The following is an 8,159-nucleotide window of genomic DNA, read 5'->3' as shown; positions in this document are numbered from 1 at the left end:
ATTGCACATGTGGTTCCCCTCTCCCCTCTGTTTTACATGCTACTACATTGAGAGGAGGAGGAGTGAGGAGTAAGAACCTGGACTTTCACGGTGACCTTAAGGGTTGTATGTTTTGTTTTTTTATTGCATGCAAGCACTTTATGCATTCATTTATGCACTGTTACTAGGTGCCTGTTGGTACCCGCAGCCTAATTTGTTTATTGTTCATTCATTTCTGGTGCTCTGGAGAGGCACTTATCCTGGTTGCGGGGGCTATTGTGCAGCCTTGTTTTAGACTGCGCGACACGTGGATAAAACTAGACAGATTCTTTGTTATACATTCCCTGCATACCCCTTTTCTCTTTTCATATGCAGATGAGGGTTCCAGCCAACTTTGGCCCACTGCTTGGATGACATCACTGTATGCAAATACATCTTCTGCAGACCTTCCCCCAGGAATGCTTGTACTAGTTGTTGCATTTGGTTTGTTGTTTGGGGGTGCTTCAGTATTAGGCAGCCTTCTGCCCTCCCATGTTCATCTGAAAATATGTGTTCTCCCTGCAGTTGTTGTCCCCAGATGAGAGTTCCCTTGTGCTGCCTCAGTTGAATCTCCTTTACTTGACAGAGATGTGCCTGAGCAGCGGCCCTCCCCAGCCCTATCCCAAATCATACTTATTTTGCATAGGAGATATCATGGTAATGAAGACTGTTATCCCAGGGTGAGGTTCATTCATTGCATTCTGGGTATGCTGACCCCTGTGATTTCCCCAAATGTGGGAAACTTGACTGCATTATTTGTGGTAGTGGGGGACTGTGTTTGTGCTTTCCTCTGGTCAGCTCTGGTAAAAGTCAGATTTCTTTGTCTCAGATCTTCCTCTAGCCTTGTTCTTCTTTCGAGAGTTCCCTTGTGCTGACTCAGTTGGATCTCCTTCACTTGACAGGGAAGTGCCCGAGCAGCGACCCTACCCAGCTCTAGCCCAACTCCTACTTACCTGCCAGGTGAGATACTATGATCATGAAGGTGTTCTCCCAGGGCAAGGCTCACCCATTGCACTCTGGGTGTGCTGCTCTTGCGATTTCCCCAAATGTGGGAAACTTGACTGCATAATTTGTGTTTCCCCTGGTCGGCTCTCGTATAATTCAGATCTCTTTGTCTCAGGTCTCTCTCCAGCCTAGTTTGCTGTCTGTTTCCACTTCTCTTTTCTTGAGCCGCTCCCTTCTATGCCCTTGCGCACTATTATGACCTCTCCTGTCTGCTTACTTTGTGCCTTCCAACGTCAATGCAAACTACAGGTAGTGCTGCAGGGCCCACACCCTTTTACATGCTTTACAGAGCAGCTCTGGAGCTGTTACAGTGCCCAGCTGCTGCAAGAAATCAGCTTGAATGCTTCAGGGGCTGGGGCATAGCCAACATGAGCCCCACACCGAAGGAGGGTGGAGGTGTTTAATGTGAATTAGGGGTCATCCAAGCGCCGCAAAAGGCCGCCATGCCCTGCACATCCCTTTTTTCTTTTCATATGCAGACGAGGGTTGAAGCCAACTTTGACCCACTGCTTGGATGACATCACCATATGCAAATCCATCTGCTGCAGGCCTTCCCCCAGGAATGCTTGCACTAGTTGTTGCATTTGGTTTGTTGTTTGGGGGTGCTTCAGTATTAGGCAGCCTTCTGCCCTCCCATGTTCATCTGAAAATATGTGTTCTCCCTGCAGTTGTTGTCCCCAGATGAGAGTTCCCTTGTGCTGCCTCAGTTGAATCTCCTTTACTTGACAGAGATGTGCCTGAGCAGCGGCCCTCCCCAGCTCTATCCCAAATCATACTTATTTTGCATAGGAGATACCATGGTCATGAAGATTGTTCTCCCAGGTTGAGGTTCATTCATTGCATTCTGGGTATGCTGACCCCTGTGATTTCCCCAAATGTGGGAAACTTGACTGCATTATTTGTGGTAGTGGGGGACTGTGTTTGTGCTTTCCTCTGGTCAGCTCTGGTAAAAGTCAGATTTCTTTGTCTCAGATCTTCCTCTAGCCTTGTTCTTCTTTCGAGAGTTCCCTTGTGCTGCCTCAGTTGGATCTCCTTCACTTGACAGGGGGGTGCCCGAGCAGCGACCCTCCCCAGCTCTAGCCCAACTCCTACTTACCTGCCAGGTGAGATACTATGATCATGTAGGTGCTTCTCCCAGGGCAAGGCTCACCCATCGCACTCTGGGTGTGCTGCCCCTGTGATTTCTCCAAATGTGGGAAACTTGACTGCATAATTTGTGTTTCCCCTGGTCGGCTCTCGTATAATTCAGATGTCTTTGTCTCAGGTCTCTCTCCAGCCTAGTTTGCTGTCTGTTTCCACTTCTCTTTTCTTGAGCCGCTCCCTTCTATGCCCTTGCGCACTATCCTGACTTCTCCCGTCTGCTTACTTTGTGCCTTCCAACGCACAATGCGAACTACAGGTAGTGCTGCAGGGCCCACACCCTTTTACTTGCCTTACAGAGCAGCTCTGGAGCTGTTACAGTGCCCAGCTGCTGCAAGAAATCAGCTTGAATGCTTCAGGGGCTGGGGCATAGCCAACATGAGCCCTACACCGAAGGAGGGTGGAGGTGTTTAATGCGAACTAGGGGTCATCCAAGCTCCGCAAAAGGCCGCCATGCCCTGCACGCCCCTCTTCTCTATTCATATGCAGATGAGGGTTGAAGCCAACTTTGACCCACTGCTTGGATGACATCACCATATGCAAATCCATCTGCTGCAGGCCTTCCCCCAGGAATGCTTGCACTAGTTGTTGCATTTGGTTTGTTGTTTGGGGGTGCTTCAGTATTAGGCAGCCTTCTGCCCTCCCATGTTCAACTGAAAATATGTGTTCTCCCTGCAGTTGTTGTCCCCAGATGAGAGTTCCCTTGTGCTGCCTCAGTTGAATCTCCTTTACTTGACAGAGATGTGCCTGAGCAGCGGCCCTCCCCAGCTCTATCCCAAATCATACTTATTTTGCATAGGAGATACCATGGTCATGAAGATTGTTTTCCCAGGGTGAGGTTCATTCATTGCATTCTGGGTATGCTGACCCCTGTGATTTCCCCAAATGTGGGAAACTGGACTGCATTATTTGTGGTAGTGAGGGACTGTGTTTGTGCTTTCCTCTGGTCAGCTCTGGTAAAAGTCAGATTTCTTTGTCTCAGATCTTCCTCTAGCCTTGTTCTTCTTTCGAGTTGCTCCCTCGGTGTGGGGCTCATGATGGCTATGCCCAAGCCCCTGAAGCATTCAAGCTGATTTCTTGCAGCAGCTGGGCACTGTAACAGCTCCAAAGCTGCTCTGTAAGGCAAGTAAAAGGGTGTGGGCCCTGCAGCACTACCTGTAGTTTGCATTGTGCGTTGGAAGGCACAAAGTAAGCAGACAGGAGAAGTCAGGATAGTGCGCAAGGGCATAGAAGGGAGCAACTCAAGAAAAGAGAAGTGGAAACAGACTGCAAATTAGGCTGGAGAGAGACCTGAGACAAAGAGATCTGAATTATACGAGAGCCGACCAGGTGAAACACAAATTATGCAGTCAAGTGTCCAACATTTGGGGAAACCGCAGGAGTAGCACACCCAGAGTGCAATGGGTGAGCCTTGCCCTGGGAGAAGCACCTTCATGATCATAGTATCTCACCTGGCAGGTAAGTAGGAGTTGGGCTAGAGCTGGGGAGGGTCGCTGCTCGGGCACCCCCCTGTCAAGTGAAGGAGATCCAACTGAGGCAGCACAAGAGAACTCTCGAAAGAAGAACAAGGCTAGAGGAAGATCTGAGACAAAGAAATCTGACTTTTACCAGAGCTGACCAGAGGAAAGCACAAACACAGTCCCTCACTACCACAAATAATGCAGTCCAGTTTCCCACATTTGGGGAAATCACAGGGGTCAGCATACCCAGAATGCAATGAATGAACCTCACCCTGGGAAAACAATCTTCATGACCATGGTATCTCCTATGCAAAATAAGTATAATTTGGGATAGAGCTGGGGAGGGCCGCTGCTCAGGCACATCTCTGTCAAGTAAAGGAGATTCAACTGAGGCAGCACAAGGGAACTCTCATCTGGGGACAACAACTGCAGGGAGAACACATATTTTCAGATGAACATGGGAGGGCAGAAGGCTGCCTAATACTGAAGCACCCCCAAACAACAAACCAAATGCAACAACTAGTGCAAGCATTCCTGGGGGAAGGCCTGCAGCAGATGGATTTGCATATGGTGATGTCATCCAAGCAGTGGGTCAAAGTTGGCTTCAACCCTCATCTGCATATGAATAGAGAAGAGGGGCGTGCAGGGCATGGCGGCCTTTTGCGGCGCTTGGATGACCCCTAGTTCGCATTAAACACCTCCACCCTCCTTCGGTGTGGGGCTCATGTTGGCTATGCCCCAGCCCCTGAAGCATTCAAGCTGATTTCTTGCAGCAGCTGGGCACTGTAACAGCTCCAGAGCTGCTCTGTAAGGCAAGTAAAAGGGTGTGGGCCCTGCAGCACTACCTGTAGTTCGCATTGTGCGTTGGAAGGCACAAAGTAAGCAGACGGGAGAAGTCAGGATAGTGCGCAAGGGCATAGAAGGGAGCGGCTCAAGAAAAGAGAAGTGGAAACAGACAGCAAACTAGGCTGGAGAGAGACCTGAGACAAAGACATCTGAATTATACGAGAGCCGACCAGGGGAAACACAAATTATGCAGTCAAGTTTCCCACATTTTGGGAAATCACAGGGGCAGCACACCCAGAGTGCGATGGGTGAGCCTTGCCCTGGGAGAAGCACCTACATGATCATAGTATCTCACCTGGCAGGTAAGTAGGAGTTGGGCTAGAGCTGGGGAGGGTCGCTGCTCGGGCACCCCCCTGTCAAGTGAAGGAGATCCAACTGAGGCAGCACAAGGGAACTCTCGAAAGAAGAACAAGGCTAGAGGAAGATCTGAGACAAAGAAATCTGACTTTTACCAGAGCTGACCAGAGGAAAGCACAAACACAGTCCCCCACTACCACAAATAATGCAGTCAAGTTTCCCACATTTGGGGAAATCACAGGGGTCAGCATACCCAGAATGCAATGAATGAACCTCAATCTGGGAGAACAATCTTCATGACCATGGTATCTCCTATGCAAAATAAGTATGATTTGGGATAGAGCTGGGGAGGGCCGCTGCTCAGGCACATCTCTGTCAAGTAAAGGAGATTCAACTGAGGCAGCACAAGGGAACTCTCATCTGCGGACAACAACTGCAGGGAGAACACATATTTTCAGATGAACATGGGAGGGCAGAAGGCTGCCTAATACTGAAGCACCCCCAAACAACAAACCAAATGCAACAACTAGTGCAAGCATTCCTGGGGGAAGGCCTGCAGCAGATGGATTTGCATATGGTGATGTCATCCAAGCAGTGGGTCAAAGTTGGCTTCAACCCTCGTCTGCATATGAAAAGAAAAAAGGGATGTGCAGGGCATGGCGGCCTTTTGCGGCGCTTGGATGACCCCTAATTCACATTAAACACCTCCACCCTCCTTCGGTGTGGTGCTCATGTTGGCTATGCCCCAGCCCCTGAAGCATTCAAGCTGATTTCTTGCAGCAGCTGGGCACTGTAACAGCTCCAGAGCTGCTCTGTAAAGCATGTAAAAGGGTGTGGGCCCTGCAGCACTACCTGTAGTTTGCATTGACGTTGGAAGGCACAAAGTAAGCAGACAGGAGAGGTCATAATAGTGCGCAAGGGCATAGAAGGGAGCGGCTCAAGAAAAGAGAAGTGGAAACAGACAGCAAACTAGGCTGGAGAGAGACCTGAGACAAAGAGATCTGAATTATACGAGAGCCGACCAGGGGAAACACAAATTATGCAGTCAAGTTTCCCACATTTGGGGAAATCGCAAGAGCAGCACACCCAGAGTGCAATGGGTGAGCCTTGCCCTGGGAGAAGCACCTTCATGATCATAGTATCTCACCTGGCAGGTAAGTAGGAGTTGGGCTAGAGCTGGGTAGGGTCGCTGCTCGGGCACTTCCCTGTCAAGTGAAGGAGATCCAACTGAGTCAGCACAAGGGAACTCTCGAAAGAAGAACAAGGCTAGAGGAAGATCTGAGACAAATAAATCTGACTTTTACCAGAGCTGACCAGAGGAAAGCACAAACACAGTCCCCCACTACCACAAATAATGAAGTCGAGTTTCCCACATTTGGGGAAATCACAGGGGTCAGCATACCCAGAATGCAATGAATGAACCTCACCCTGGGATAACAGTCTTCATTACCATGATATCTCCTATGCAAAATAAGTATGATTTGGGATAGGGCTGGGGAGGGCCGCTGCTCAGGCACATCTCTGTCAAGTAAAGGAGATTCAACTGAGGCAGCACAAGGGAACTCTCATCTGGGGACAACAACTGCAGGGAGAACACATATTTTCAGATGAACATGGGAGGGCAGAAGGCTGCCTAATACTGAAGCACCCCCAAACAACAAACCAAATGCAACAACTAGTACAAGCATTCCTGGGGGAAGGTCTGCAGAAGACGGATTTGCATACAGTGATGTCATCCAAGCAGTGGGCCAAAGTTGGCTGGAACCCTCATCTGCATATGAAAAGAGAAAAGGGGTATGCAGGGAATGGCGGCTTTTTGCGGCGCTTAGATGACCCTTAGTTCGCATTAAACACCCCCACCCTCCTTCGGTGTGGGGCTCATGTTGGCAATGCCCCAGCCCCTGAAGCATTCAAGCTGATTTCTTGCAGCAGCTTGGCACTGTAACAGCTCCAGAGCTGCTCTGTAATGCAAGTAAAAGTTTGTGGGCCCTGCAGCACTACCTGTAGTTTGCATTGTGCATTGGAAGGCACAAAGTAAGCAGACAGGAGGAGAAGTCAGGATAGTGCACAAGGGTATAGAAGGGAGGGGCTCAAAAAAAAAAGAAGTGGAAACAGACTGCAAACTAGGCTGGAGAGAGACCTGAGACAAAGAGATCTGAATTATATGAAAACCAACCAGTGGAAACACAAATTATGCAGTCAAGTTTCCCACATTTGGGGAAATCACAGGGGCAGCACACCCAGAGTGCAATGGGTGAGCCTTGCCCTGGGAGAAGCACCTTCATGATCATAGTATCTCACCTGGCAGGTAAGTAGGAGTTGGGCTAGAGCTGGGGAGGGTCGCTGCTTGGGCACCCCCCTGTCAAGTAAAGGAGATCCAACTGAGGCAGCACAAGGGAACTCTCGAAAGAAGAACAAGGCTAGAGGAAGATCTGAGACAAAGAAATCTGACTTTTACCAGAGCTGACCAGAGGAAAGCACAAACACAGTCCCCCACTACCACAAATAATGCAGTCAAGTTTCCCACATTTGGGGAAATCACAGGGGTCAGCATACCCAGAATGCAATGAATGAACCTCACCCTGGGAGAACAATCTTCATGACCATGGTATCTCCTATGCAAAATAAGTATGATTTGGGATAGGGCTGGGGAGGGCCGATGCTCAGGCACATCTCTGTCAAGTAAAGAAGATTCAACTGAGGCAGCACAAGGGAACTCTCATCTGGGGACAACAACTGCAGGGAGAACACATATTTTCAGATGAACATGGGAGGGCAGAAGGCTGCCTAATACTGAAGCACCCCCAAACAACAAACCAAATGCAACAACTAGTGCAAGCATTCCTGGGGGAAGGCCTGCAGTAGATGGATTTGCATATGGTGATGTCATCCAAGCAGTGGGTCAAAGTTGGCTTCAACCCTCGTCTGCATATTAAAAGAGAAAAGGGGCATGCAGGGCATGGCGGCCTTTTGCGGCGCTTGGATGACCTATAGTTCGCATTAAACACCTCCACCCTCCTTCGGTGCGGGGCTCATGTTGGCTATGCCCCAGCCCCTGAAGCATTCAAGCTGATTTCTTGCAGAAGCTGGGCACTGTAACAGCTCCAGAGCTGCTCTGTATGGCAAGTAAAAGGGTGTGGGCCCTGCAGCACTACCTGTAGTTCGCATTGTGCGTTGGAAGGCACAAAGTAAGCAGATGGGAGAAGTCAGGATAGTGCGCAAGGGCATAGAAGGGAGCGGCTCAAGAAAAGAGAAGTGGAAACAGACATCAAACTAGGCTGGAGAGCTCTTCTGTCTATATTTTGCAAACCTGCTCTTGTCCTCTCCAGCTGCTCCATGTAGATTTGACGTCTGGAAAGGTGCATAACCCACTGACAAGCAGGCACACTCCTG

At 49.5% G+C, this 8,159-nt stretch overlaps 13 non-coding genes across 13 annotated transcripts; 5 read left to right on the top strand and 8 right to left on the bottom strand.

Annotated features, from left to right (window-relative positions):
- Window positions 1-647: 647 nt before the first annotated feature.
- Window positions 648-811, top strand: LOC134899122 (U1 spliceosomal RNA). Its single transcript, XR_010172805.1, has one exon. It is a non-coding gene; the product is annotated as a U1 spliceosomal RNA (small nuclear RNA).
- Window positions 812-963: 152 nt separating this feature from the next.
- LOC134899392 (U1 spliceosomal RNA) lies at window positions 964-1,125 on the top strand. Its single transcript, XR_010173068.1, has one exon. It is a non-coding gene; the product is annotated as a U1 spliceosomal RNA (small nuclear RNA).
- Window positions 1,126-1,795: 670 nt separating this feature from the next.
- On the top strand, window positions 1,796-1,959 carry LOC134898931 (U1 spliceosomal RNA). The gene has a single exon (XR_010172620.1). It is a non-coding gene; the product is annotated as a U1 spliceosomal RNA (small nuclear RNA).
- A 152-nt stretch (window positions 1,960-2,111) lies between these two features.
- LOC134899602 (U1 spliceosomal RNA) lies at window positions 2,112-2,274 on the top strand. Its single transcript, XR_010173255.1, has one exon. It is a non-coding gene; the product is annotated as a U1 spliceosomal RNA (small nuclear RNA).
- A 671-nt stretch (window positions 2,275-2,945) lies between these two features.
- Window positions 2,946-3,109, top strand: LOC134898980 (U1 spliceosomal RNA). The gene has a single exon (XR_010172668.1). It is a non-coding gene; the product is annotated as a U1 spliceosomal RNA (small nuclear RNA).
- Window positions 3,110-3,466: 357 nt separating this feature from the next.
- Window positions 3,467-3,629, bottom strand: LOC134899542 (U1 spliceosomal RNA). The gene has a single exon (XR_010173213.1). It is a non-coding gene; the product is annotated as a U1 spliceosomal RNA (small nuclear RNA).
- A 152-nt stretch (window positions 3,630-3,781) lies between these two features.
- On the bottom strand, window positions 3,782-3,945 carry LOC134898979 (U1 spliceosomal RNA). The gene has a single exon (XR_010172667.1). It is a non-coding gene; the product is annotated as a U1 spliceosomal RNA (small nuclear RNA).
- Window positions 3,946-4,616: 671 nt separating this feature from the next.
- Window positions 4,617-4,779, bottom strand: LOC134899582 (U1 spliceosomal RNA). The gene has a single exon (XR_010173236.1). It is a non-coding gene; the product is annotated as a U1 spliceosomal RNA (small nuclear RNA).
- Window positions 4,780-4,931: 152 nt separating this feature from the next.
- On the bottom strand, window positions 4,932-5,095 carry LOC134899050 (U1 spliceosomal RNA). The gene has a single exon (XR_010172736.1). It is a non-coding gene; the product is annotated as a U1 spliceosomal RNA (small nuclear RNA).
- Window positions 5,096-5,765: 670 nt separating this feature from the next.
- LOC134899297 (U1 spliceosomal RNA) lies at window positions 5,766-5,928 on the bottom strand. The gene has a single exon (XR_010172976.1). It is a non-coding gene; the product is annotated as a U1 spliceosomal RNA (small nuclear RNA).
- A 152-nt stretch (window positions 5,929-6,080) lies between these two features.
- On the bottom strand, window positions 6,081-6,244 carry LOC134899178 (U1 spliceosomal RNA). Its single transcript, XR_010172860.1, has one exon. It is a non-coding gene; the product is annotated as a U1 spliceosomal RNA (small nuclear RNA).
- Window positions 6,245-6,919: 675 nt separating this feature from the next.
- Window positions 6,920-7,082, bottom strand: LOC134899201 (U1 spliceosomal RNA). The gene has a single exon (XR_010172882.1). It is a non-coding gene; the product is annotated as a U1 spliceosomal RNA (small nuclear RNA).
- A 152-nt stretch (window positions 7,083-7,234) lies between these two features.
- On the bottom strand, window positions 7,235-7,398 carry LOC134898817 (U1 spliceosomal RNA). The gene has a single exon (XR_010172508.1). It is a non-coding gene; the product is annotated as a U1 spliceosomal RNA (small nuclear RNA).
- Between the last annotated feature and the right edge of the window lie 761 nt (window positions 7,399-8,159).

This window comes from Pseudophryne corroboree, chromosome 3 (assembly GCF_028390025.1).
Source record: "Pseudophryne corroboree isolate aPseCor3 chromosome 3, aPseCor3.hap2, whole genome shotgun sequence".
NCBI classification, from domain to species: Eukaryota; Metazoa; Chordata; class Amphibia; order Anura; family Myobatrachidae; genus Pseudophryne; species Pseudophryne corroboree.
This window is presented reverse-complemented; position numbering and strand designations above follow the sequence as displayed.